This window comes from Trichomycterus rosablanca, chromosome 17 (assembly GCF_030014385.1).
Source record: "Trichomycterus rosablanca isolate fTriRos1 chromosome 17, fTriRos1.hap1, whole genome shotgun sequence".
In the NCBI taxonomy this organism is placed as follows: Eukaryota; Metazoa; Chordata; class Actinopteri; order Siluriformes; family Trichomycteridae; genus Trichomycterus; species Trichomycterus rosablanca.
The window spans coordinates 26,469,821-26,482,679 of record NC_086004.1 but is presented as its reverse complement, the minus strand read 5'-3'; the positions used below and the strand labels follow the sequence as shown (position 1 = coordinate 26,482,679).

The 12,859-nt window shown below is 39.5% G+C and overlaps 1 protein-coding gene across 1 annotated transcript in view; it reads left to right on the top strand.

Annotated features, from left to right (window-relative positions):
• nlgn1 (neuroligin 1) overlaps positions 1–12,859 on the top strand; it is a 258,250-nt gene that overhangs the window by 570 nt on the left and 244,821 nt on the right. The window lies entirely within an intron of this gene.

Below are 12,859 nucleotides of genomic sequence, written 5' to 3'. Positions count from 1 at the left end.
GCAAATTGTATTAGGACAGTCCATTCTCTTTTGATTAAAGTGAATCCCGATTTAGCAGCCCTAATTAGAATTAATGTGACAAATTACTCGAGCTAATGTTCTCTGACTGATAATGAAGACTCACAACTCACACTGCCTCACATTGTGCTGTCCTTCCACTAGAACACGCTGTCGTTCAAAAGCTGTTGTTTCAAGAATACCCCAAAACACCATTACAAACACTGAAGAGTATTGTTTGTGGTATTTTTTGTTAACTTTGGCCCATTTTACTAGATTTGTGTGTGTGTGTGTGTGTGTGTGTGTGTGTGTGTGTGTGTGTGTGTGAGTGAATTCTGTCAGACCCTCAAATATACCACAAGTGAAATCCCATCTAACAAGAAGTTTAAAGATAATACATCAAAATAATTGATTTAGGAGGGAAAGTAAAGAACTATAGTATTTTACCACAGGGAGTGCTGTGGGAATCCCTTCAAAATGCTGTATTCACGTGCTTGGCATTTTTAAGAGTGATAATGCTGTAAAACTTATTACATTTTTGCACAACTTAAAATGTAAGTTGAACAAATACTACACAAAAGTCACACACATACCACATCAATCTTGTATATTAATCATTTAAGATAGCCCAATTGAGAACTTTAGGGAACTTTTTTACCTCAGTGATTTGCTAATTCTGTGCCAGCTATTGCATTTACATGCAAATCATTGTTATACTACTTTGATGTGATTTTAATGTTTACTAGTGTTGTGGTAATACTTTTGTAGTTTATTTGACATATTGTATGACCACAGAGGGAATAATCACACACAGGCTTACAATGACAAAATGACAATGATAGCCATTTAAAATACATTGTTACCTCAAAGTACATCAGCCAGTTCTGGTGTAATTTGTTAACATTAGCTCTGTCCACACGTGTTTGTAGTTTAACAGTCCACAGACAAGATACTTCAGTGTAAAACATTTAAACTAAACAGTAGTGGAGGAAATCTACATTTACTAAATAAAAATTTAGTTTAATTACCAAGTCTACGAATACAGGCCTACAATCACACCAGTAAATGCATTTGGCATTAATTCTAGTAGGCTTATTTAATATCTATTTTAAAAGTAGATGTGTGGTATCATTGCCCCACTATTGAAGCAAACACATATAAAGCTAACAAACATAAAAATAAGTTTATTTTATTTTTAACCAACACTACAATGTAGGAACCTCAAGGGAAAATGCATTAGGTTTGTCTACATAGCTAGCATTAGCAAGTTAGGCTAATTGAATGTGTGTTATTAAGATTTCATATTTATTGTTCTACCCTATAAGACTGTAATATTTGAGTGGCTATTACAAAACCATTGTACTATAGCTGACTCATGAGATAATCTGTCATTTATTTGAGGTGTCAGTGTTGTGGTAAACACTTAGTATGGGTTTAAGTGTTGTGCCTTGTGAAACCATCTGAGATTCATGCTGGTTTTTGTTTTTTTAATGTTCCTACCTCAAACATGTTGGGTGTCATAAATCTTAAGACTTAAGCAGAAAGGTGCAGGATACTCAGTCAGGCTCATTATGGGACTGTATTGTCTTGGTGTTGGTCTATTATACCTGCATTTTAGGGTTTGACTATTTTGGCATATCATATTCATATAGACCATACTGTATAGCTATGTATTGTGACTTAAAAGAATTGATATTTTATAGGACTTGCAGCCTTTTGACCATCATGGCTGCCACTAGCTGGTTCTATTAAACCAGCCAAAAAAATTGTGTGTAAATGAAAAGAGGACATAATTGTGTACCAAAGGTTGGGCAGCAATTGGTGTGTAGTGTTATAATTGAAGTTACATTTTGGAATTGAAATTGTCTTCTTAAATCAAATGCTAACATACATTTTGGCACTGAAGCTTTCTCTGGTATCAAAAGAGCTAGGGTGTTTACATCTCATACAAGATTTAGTTAGTTTATAAAGGCTGCTAACAAAAGACTGTTAAAAGAATTTAGATTGACCATATTGTTTATGAGAGAACATTTAAGGGCATTATTCAGGTTTCTTCTCTGAGAGCTTGTTAGAGAGTGAATGTGTAGTCCAGCTACCACATGTGTACAGCGGAGGGGGCTAGTTCATAGATAATGGAGGCACAGACTCACCGCATTGATTCAGCTTGATCGTGACAGAATGCTTCTTCTTCTAAAGCCTGGGTTTGTTCTCTTCTCCATCAGGCTCATTTAACATCATTTCATGGGTATTTCTGAGCCGGTCTCTTTAAGGCAAAGTTTCAACGTTACCTTAAGACATGAGTCAAAAATGTAGCTTTTCATTAATAACAAATGAAAATGAATATGCTTCGTTTTGTGTGTTTTAATGAAAGTTAATTTTTGTTAATCTTGTATTCCCTGGGCTGCTGCTGTGTGATCCGGAGTTGCTTTTTCATCATTTGTGCAAGAAAAATCCCCCTTTATTATTCATCTTTAAATCTCACCTGAGGGATACATCTGTAGCGTGATTATTAATTCTGCTCTCTCTGCACTCGAGGACGATGAAGTGTCAGTCCTTCGTGCCTTGTCATAAAATAAAAGGCAACCCTTATGATTAGAAAACTGAGGGTTTTGAGTTGCCCGTATGGTAGACACTTTAAATGGCCTAATTACAATGAATTATTCTGTTTCTTTCATGGCTTTATCCTGGGCACTTGGAAAACTCAGTCGACTTAAAGCAAGAGCAGAACTCAGTACCTTAAGAACCTCGTTGTTGTGCTGTACCCACTCACGAGTCGCACCATCATGTTACCTCTAATTTTAATACCATATGAGTTAAATTGGTTTGACAGACAAAAACCTGGTGTGTCAGGGTGTTTTATGAGTTATGGTTTAGCAGAAAGCTATAGTGAGTTACGACAACTAGTAAACATAGCCCCAGTGGCATTAGTACAATGCTTGCTGCAGATCTGTCATCAAATCTATAGTGTTTTATACATACCAAGAGGATAACTAGCCCATTTTTACATAAACTGCTTTGAGTACATAATATCTGAGCAATTTCCTGCATTCTCATCCCAATTCAAATGCCTTACAAAGCACCCAGTGCTGAGGTTTGACCCTGCTATTCTAGAGCAGTCTTATTTCCCTGCGTTTCCCTGCGAGTTCAGTTGCAAGATCTATTTTTGGTAAAACTGTTTAGTGGAGTTTTAGACTTATGGCCCTAAATTCAACTCAAATAGTCCCCACAGAGGCTTAAGAATTTATAGAAAATAGCTTGATGCCCTAAGAGCGTTTACCTCCCCCTTACTTACATTTATTGTCTGAAGGCATATTTACAGTTTAAATGTAAGGGGTTAAAGAGTATGAATCATTTATGGTATAAAAATTTCACTGTATTCTTCTTTAAATCTTTCAACCAGAAATGTAGCTGTCTTCTAAAATAAGTTTTAAAATCGTTATCTGTACTGCTGGAAAAAAAATTGAGATTGCCAGCGACTGACTGTACATTGAAACTCATTATAAATAAATATTGGCACTGCTGATTGGATTTTAATGACAGGCTTAATAGGTACTCTAGTTGTAGTTTGTTTCTAAATTAAAATGACCATACAATTATTCAATCTTTAGTAATATTATGATTGATTAGTACAGAGGTGAAGTTGGTAGTGTGGTTGCTGAAAAGCTCCATGGTCCTTTTCTGGACTATTTATGAGTTTAACACAAGTTTACTTCAGATGCTCCACTTTCCTCCCACGTCACCAAAACAGTTTAGTGGAAGAGTTACTCCTAACGTCTCCTATGTGCCCTGCAATGGATTGTCACCCTGCTTGAAAGCAGTTTTAGCTTCATGCCAGTTGAAATGGGACCCTTGTCATCCAAAAAGTTACACCTTTGACTCCTCAGTCCACAGAACATTAGTCTTGGGGGTCAAATCAATCTAGTTTTTTAGGCAGATTTAAGACAAGCCTTTGGTTTCTTTTTGGTCAGATGTTGTTTGCGCCTTGTGCCTGGTGTCTTTATTTCTAAATAGTGCACATGGACTTTGACTAAGGTGCTTTTATTTATTTATTTGTTTGTCTGGCTTCTTTTATTAGGCCAGCCTTGTGATGGTTCACCACTGTTCCAAATTTCTTCTATATGTGAATGACCGTAACAGTAGTTTGCTGGAGTCCTAGTGTCTAAGCAATTCAGGGTTTAGTGCTTTGCTCAGGGGCCCAACAGTATCAACTTGGCAGTGGTGGGACTTGAACTGGCATCTTATTGATTACTAGTCTAGTACCTTAACTGCTAAACTACCACAAGTAGAATTAGAAACAAGATACAAGACTTCAGCTGCTTAGCGATCCGTGATTTGTCTGATTCTTATATGATGTACCATATATTTTCAGTGATAGTCAAATCTGGACTGCAGACAGGCTAGACAAGCACACACACACTATGTCTACACAGAGGCCTGATGTTATCTTGCTAAAATAACCATGAATTTCATGCAAAAACAAGATGTGACCTGATAACAGCTTATAGTTTTCTAAAATCCCAATACATACCCCTGTTTCAGTGCTAACTTTACACATATGCAAGTTAATAATTAATGATGTACCACATACCATGACAGATGTTGGCTTTTGCACCCTTTGCTGACAGCAGTCTGGACGGTCCTTTGCATATCTGGCTCGGGCAACACGACGTCTGTTTTTCCCGAAAACAAGCTGAAACATTGACTCATCTGACCACATCACACATTCCCACGGATTTTAGTCCAGCTCCGGGCCCAGAGGTGTTAGAAAGAAAGACAAACACATCCTAATTTAAAATTAAATATATATATATATATATATATATATATATATACACAGTATATATATATATATATATATATATGTGTATATTAATGCCAATTTGCTTCTTTAGAAATGTACCTTAAATTAACATTTACTTACATTTTAAATAGGAGCCCACCTGCCCATCTGCAGAATGTAGCTGATTGAATTAATTAGCAGTGCCATTATGAGCTGTGCCTCTCCCGGACTGGACTTCTACATTTCAGCCGTAAATGCTCCAGTCTTTATGGTGTTGTATATAAATATTTATATACTGCAGTACTTTCTTCACTCCTTTTTACAATGTCAAACTTCGACTTCGACTGCATTTTACTTCCCTGTTTAAACCACAAGCATCCGGATTCAGAAGAAGCTCGTTTCTGTTAGAGACATGCAAGACTATGTTATCAATACGCTTCAATTATTTTATATTTTCTTGGGGTTTACTTTCTCCTGGTTTACTTTTATTTCTTCTAGAGGTGTGGAAGTGTGGAATAGCCAATACACTTTAAAATATATATATAGGTTTTCCTCTCAGCACATGCCTGTTGTAGTCTACAATTTTGCTTCTAGACTTTTCCACTTTAAAACAGCAGCACCTAAAATTGAGTTGTGCTGTTCAAGGCCAGAAATGGATAACTGAATTGTTAGAAAAGTGATATTACAGTGCCAAGGTAAAAGATACAGAGTGTCACAGGGCATCTTTTTAAAAATTATTATTATATTTTTTGAGTTTGCTATTTTTCAAACTGGTTCCACAAAGTGGGAAGCACATTGTTTATTTATTGTTTTTGGGCGTGACAAACACCTCGGCTTATTAATTAGGAGGGATGTTCACATTCTATTGGCCGTATAGTGTGCATTTTTGACTTCAATTTTGTTTAAATGTATCTCTAAAATATGTCATTTAATGTCTTATCTGTTATAACGGCAAACTGCCATGTAACTGTGATTATACGCAGTATGTCCAGAAATATGTAGACACCAGGTGTGGCTTGCATCACCATTACTATGCATGATCCAAATCCATAGTGACGTATGGCACTAAATCACTAAATCTGAACATTTCGGGCGCTCAGGTGGCGCAGCGGGATATTCCGCTAGCACACCATCACCGAGATTCTGAACTCCTCGGTTCGAAACTCGATGTTGCCACCGGTTGGCTGGGCGCCATCTAGCGGGCATAATTGGCAGTGCCTGCAGCAGATACTAATTGGTCATCGTCTCTGCAGGGTGGGGGCCTGGGTGGGTCTTCATACGCTGTGTAAGGACCCTGATTGGCGGAGGAGACGCCTGTGCAGAATGCAGGGGCGAGAAGAGGAGGGCTGTGTACGTGTCGGAAGAGGCGTGTACAGTGACGTGCTCTCCTCTGATGCAATCTGGTATCCCTCAGCAGCGGAAGACAAAATTGAGTGCGCTAAATCAGGAGAAAAATGGGGAGAAAATGCATAAAAACAAATCTGAACATTTCAAAAACATTTCACCCTAAAAAAATGTAGTTATAGCTTAGCAGTTAAGTATTTGGTCTCCGGGTCAAACCCCACAACTTTCAGGTTGCCACTTTTGGGCTCTTGAGACCCTTAACCATAAATTGCCTGGAATGTGTTTGGTCAAACTTGTAAGTCACTTTGGATTAAAGCATCTACTAAATGTAGAGCCATCTTGAGCACTTGAGTTTGGATCTCAGCTTTGCTACCAGCCGGCTGGGCTGTGTGTCAGTAGCGGGAGGGACCGTGACTAAAACCGGGTTCCTTGCCATTGGGGCAGTTACAACCTTTTTGACTGGTCAAAATACCTGCATGGGAAGCGGCTGATCACAAATAGCAGTGCGTGGCTCTTTGCATGTTATACTGTGCTCTGTAAGACCCTGTCCCTGGCAGGTGAAAAGAAGCGAACAGTGTGTGAGGGTGGCAGCAGTGATAAGAGAGAGAACGAGAGAGAGAGATCAATAAGTTCCAGTTGGACACGACTGCATTGGGTGAAGCAAATAAATAGAAAATTAAATCACTGCAAGCATTTCAAATTAAAAGTGGCTAAATAATGATTACATACTGTAATACACATTTGTGTTATATAATTTATGTTGTCTTGAAATGCAGGACGCATATTTATTTAGGCATGGGAAAGACCGATAGCATTTCTGGCCTGCTCGGTGTGGAGGCTCTCTACCTCTCGCCTCATTAGGGTCCCATCCGTCGAGTAGACAAGAAGCTCGTTTTAAACGTCTCCTGCACACTTCCTCTTTTACCCTGCTGAAAGAAAATGATGATTTCTCTGTAATCATTTTCGTAGCTGACGTTGCGTCGCGCGGCGGGCTAAAGGAATGGAGAGCTGCGTTTCTCCTCTTTGAAGATCCCTCTCATGCTCAGTTTGCGGCGCTTAAGATACGTTGTGCACACTCGGATGACGAGCTAAGTGGCTTCGCTACCGGTCGCACTGTGTATCGCTCACCTGTTCTTTACTCCATTTAAGCGCTAACGCTTTCACCTATCACAGCGTAAACATTAAAGCGTAGCTTGAAGCTAGTCAAATGAACTGTAATGCGTATGGGATTAGCTTAATAAATGAAGCAGGCCAAATGATTTGAAATGAAAGATCTGAGATCCTGCTCGGGCTTGGCGGATGAGCCGAGGTAATGATGTGGAAAAGAAGGGAAATGAAGGAAGGGCGCGCCTTAGAAGCACCATGTTTGGTAAAATATGATTCTAGTTTTCATTGTGAAGTAAGAGGCCATTCATTTTTGTCCTGCTGTAACTTTACCCGTCAGAAATAGAACCATCAGATGAGCGCTGCTTTTTAGACGACAGCAAGCAGATCATTGTGGAGCACAAACTATACATTTCTCCCCAATTTTCCTCCCAATCTAATCTTATTTAATTACCTGTTTGCGTTTTGCTCTTTCCTGCTGACCTCCACTCCTGACCGAGGAGAGCCATGACTGACTTGCCACCTCTGACGTGCACTTGTCGACTGCTTCTTTTTTACCTGCACGAGACGGGTTAATACGGAGCTCAGTATCATGAACCGAGAGTCACGCACTGATCTCCATTTCTCCCCGTCTGTCCTCGACAGCCAGCAGGGGTCGTCACTGCAGCGATCCCCCCCGTGGATCACTTACATTTTCGGGATTTATCAGTCGCTAAATCTAAGCAATTAATGGTTAAGGGCCTTGCTTAAGGGCCCAACAGTGGCAACCTGGCAGTGGTGAGGCTTGGACCGGCAACCTTCTGATTACTGAACCAAAACCTTAACCACTAGGCTACAGCTGCCCTATCGTTGTCCACATAGGTGCCCAGCCGGCCAGTGGCAGAGCTGAGATTTGAGTGTCCTGCCTAATCTTATGTAGGCCTCCCTCGTGCTGCCAGACTATTAAAACATGGACTCCACAAGACCACATCAGGGTGTCCTGTGGTTTCTTGCACCAAGAAGTTAGCAGCCGACTCTTGAATCTGTATTTTGCGACATGATGCCTTCATAGATTGGACTTGTTTGACTTGTCCGCAGTTATTTGTTATTATTAACAAATGTAACGATTCACCACAAGACAGTTAATAACCGATTCAAAAATTCCACAATTCAAATCGATTTGAGATGTAAAATGAATCGATATTCACTTCAAACAGCAGAGGGTACTGGCACTATTTACTAGAGATGGGACGATCGATCGGCTATGAATCGGTATCGGCCGATTTTTAATCAAAATATGCTATCGGCGATATTTCCTAAAAGTAGCCGATCCGATCGTGTGATATATAAAGACCATGTTAAGTTAACAGCTCAGTGGATTGATCCAGACTTTGAGCTACGAAGCACCAACCATCACATCACCATTCATCAACAATCGTACAGAAACCATCGTGAAAGCTCTTACGATGTAATTTTGCTGATTGTAATATTTACTTTAAAAAGATAATTCAACCCGGTCACATCCGAGTCGATTCTATCAGCACGTTATATAAACTCCTGGTTCACTTTGGTAAATCGTAAGCGGTTCTTACTTGTGATGTAGATGAGAACAGAAAACGTTACAGAGCCAATCAGAGGCAAAAGTTTATTCATTACCAAATTCGTTAGTTCAGGATCATCTGCTGAACTTTTAGAAAACTTTTAGCTCCTTAGATGGAACGAGTCTGACTCGGTTACAGATCTGTGGTAATAGCAGTTTAATTAAGCTTTTTAATTAAGCTTTTTAATGTAAGAGAGTCACACAAAATGTTCTGTAGTAGCTGGTGTTTATTTAAAACCACGACATTTAATTAATAACAGTAAACACGGAGAGATAACTGAGAAGAGAAACTTACGCTTCACATAAAAACGAATCAACTCATGAATCAATGAATCACTTATAGCGATACTGTGAACAAAGCGTCTCTCCTAAAGGCACACACACACACACACACACGCGCGCGCTGCTCCGGTTTATCTTTACTGTGAGGCTCTTTTTATGTTTATTTACTGCTAATAACCCCCCCCCCCCCCCCCGATCGGAATCGGCTATCGGCCGATGTCCCTGAAAGGAGATCGGAATCGGTGCCAAAAACCCCGATCGGTCCATCTCTACTATTTACCTCACCTGGTTAACGTCACTGGCGCTATACGCCTGGTTGCCAGATTTAGTGTTTTTCAGCCAAATTGGGCTTAATTCAAAATTGTTTAGCATAGTTTGTACCTACCTCAGAAATAAAAGGACTTTCATTATTTAGATAAATAAAAGAATCACAAATACAGGATTTTATTTTATTTTTTAAGAGAAATAATAAAAGGAAACTGTCATAATGTATTTATCATCATTTGTCTTAAATTTCAGTTTAAAAAATTGGGAAAAAATCGTATCGTGAACCCAGTATAGTGAATTGCATTGCATTCTGGGTAGAGTGTATCGTTACATCCCTAGTTATTATATTTTAATGAAATAATTGCTAAGAGAGTGTATCATTTAAACAGTAGGTTGGCCACTCGGTCTTTTAAAGAGGTTGCCAAATTTCTCACAGTATAACATTCACAGCCCAGACTGTGCAGGTTACTGAGGTTGAGACGGTAAAATAAAGCTTAATTGGGAACCACTATGATCTAAAATATGTTGTCTCACACATGTCAACATTCTGCACAAACTGGTTATAATTTCTCTTATGGGAAGCTTGTTTAGAAACACAGCAGACCATCAAAATAAGTGTTTGGACATGAGATTAGTGCTTTAAAGTCTTTTAACCAGCGGCTACTTACTGGTGCACAGTCCGGGTCCTTTCTGTGTGGAGTTTGCATGTTCTCTCCGTACCTGCGTGGGTTTACTCCGGGTGCTCCGGTTTCCTCCCACAGTCCAAAGACGTGCAAGTGAGGTTAATTGGAGATACTAAATTGTCCATGACTGTGTTCGATATAACCTTGTGAAGTGATGAATCTTGTGTAATGAGTAACTACCGTTCCTGTCATGAATGTAACCAAAGTGTAAAACATTTAAAGACGTTAAAATCCCATCCATCCATCCATCTACCGATCAATCGATTTTTGGATCAGTCTGTATATGTACCACTAGTGTTTTAAAATTAAGATAGAACTGAATGGTAAATGAGGTATGGAACAGTAACCAACCAGTTCTCCTGCCTATATTGCCTTGTAGCTTGGTTTCTATTTAATAGTTGGACGTTTCTGTTTGAGGTCACTGTTCTCAGTGAAACGTTTCCCTTTCAGGGCTTTTAAGAAAAGAAGACTTAAAAGAAGCACAGGTTGTTCAAAGATCAAACATCGCCAAAAGGAGCTAACTATACTTGGACCTGTGTATTTTTGTGTCCCACTCAGTCCTCAGAGCAGTCAGAATACCACTTTTCACCTCTCGACTGCTGGAGAAGTGTGAGGACTTGGATCAATGTTTAGTCTTCTGCTTGTTAAAATGAGAGGCTGGACCGTGTTCTTTATTTTCTTTATCTGTCTTATGTGTCTTTTTTAAATCACCTGTATCATTATCTCATCTGCACCGCTCTCCATTGGCCATTATAAATGCTACAATGCTTTTTAAATAGCAGATAAGTTAAGCTAATTTATCTGTATAAAATGTAGTAAGGTCTGTGGTAACTCTGTGGTATGATTTGTTTTAAGAGTTGGCTGGGTAATGTGGTCACTTTCACCACCTTACAAACAGAGTTAAATTTACACTTTGCGACCAAAAGAAATGGAACATCTGACCGTTAATATAGACTTGGTCTCCTTTTTGCAGCAGGCTCTACTCTTTTAGAAAGGCTTTCCACAAGACAGTTTGTGCTTCCACACCAAACGCTCCAAACCTCGTCTTTATAGACCTTGCTTTGGCACTGGGCCACTGTTTGATGTTAGAAATAATAGCATATAGTATATGGTCATAAGTATAATTAACATCTAAGTGGAGAAATTCTAGGCATAATACCAGAAGTATATGAACTTAAGTATAACTAACATCTAACAGCCACAATCATGCTGAAACAGGGAGGGCCACAAAGATTCAGGCATATCATTTATTTATAGGTTTTATATGGGTGGCACGGTGGCTCGGTGGGTAGCGCTGTTGCCTCACAGCAAGAAGGTCCTGGGTTCGATCCCCAGGTGGGGCGGTCTGGGTCCTTTCAGTGTGGAATTTGCATGTTCTCCCCATGTCTGTGTGGGTTTACTCGGGGTGCTCCGGTTTCCTCCCACAGTCCAGAGACGTGCAAGTGAGGTGAACTGGAGATACAAGATTGTCCATGATGTGTTTGATATTAAAGACTTGGACTAATGAATCCCGTGTAACGAGTGATTACCTGTCCTGTCATGAATGTAACCGAAGTGTGTAAAACATGACGTTAAAATCCTAATAAAATGAAATAAATAAACAATAAAATTGAATTTCATGTTAGGCATTTGATCTGCTGTTTAAACAGTATAGAGTACTACAATATAACTAACCTGTACTCACCATTATTACACATGTACTAGTTTTGTTTACAGACGTCCACTGCAGCACTAATACAATTCATCTTTACAAATCTGTAAGCTTTAAATGAAGAGTCCAAAAAATACTACACTATAATAAAATACTAATAATTGGCCTCCTTTCTGGTTTACGCTTTTAACTCCAGAGGACAATTAAAGCATCTGAGCACTTCAACAACTTATAATTATGACTTTGATATCAAATTAGTCCTAATGGTTAATTGACTGTTTCCTGTTGATGGGTTAAAAGGAGCCATCTGTAGTGCAAGATCAGGACTTTGGGAGGTTCAGACCCCCCCTCTTCCCCCGCTAACATTAGAGGACATGCAGTCCAATTGTTCTGTTTATTATTTTCTCTACGCATGATGATGTTCCCACGCATGCTGGTGTGGGAGCCCTGCGGAGAGAGAGTGGGTGGTGCCCATCTCTCCCAGGGCTCATTCATTGGCTGAGAGCTCAGCAGGTTTGTTAAGCATGCTCAGTTTCTACGTCAACATGCTTTGAAATGGCGTTTTTTTTTTCTCTTTTAACCTCTGAATTTGACTCCGGTGGCCTGTGATCCCAGCTTAAAAAGTGTGAGGGTGCTAGAAAGTGGCGATAAAATCTGAGAGCTTTTGAACAAATTGGAAGCACACAATTAATACCAATCTGGCATTTCAGTAGGAATCAGCTATACTCAGCGCCACTCTAGACCAGGGCTCCGCAAACCCTGTGTTGCCCCCCTTGGGGGGTCACGAGCCAAAAAAAGGGTTGCCGAGAATATAATAATAATGATTAAACAAACGGATTTTAAAAGGCACATAAACACAAAATGGACTTGTACTTCAACGCCCTTGTGGAGGCTTTACGTTACACACTGTAAACCACAGTTGGACCAGATTGCTTTCGTTTTGTGTCTGCCTTATCTGTAACTTTTATGAGAGAAGTTGTGTCGCGCTGAATGCTGGGATTGCCTTTACTGCTAAGGAAGCATCGGACGGTCCCTCATTATTCAGTCAGATTATCACTCAGAATTAAGGCACCTCAGTAGGCAGCATTTTAATGTATCTAAGAATTCGGACAGACTTCTTTGCAGGAGTGTAGGATGACGTGAAATGCATCTATGTAGAGAGATCACTAGGT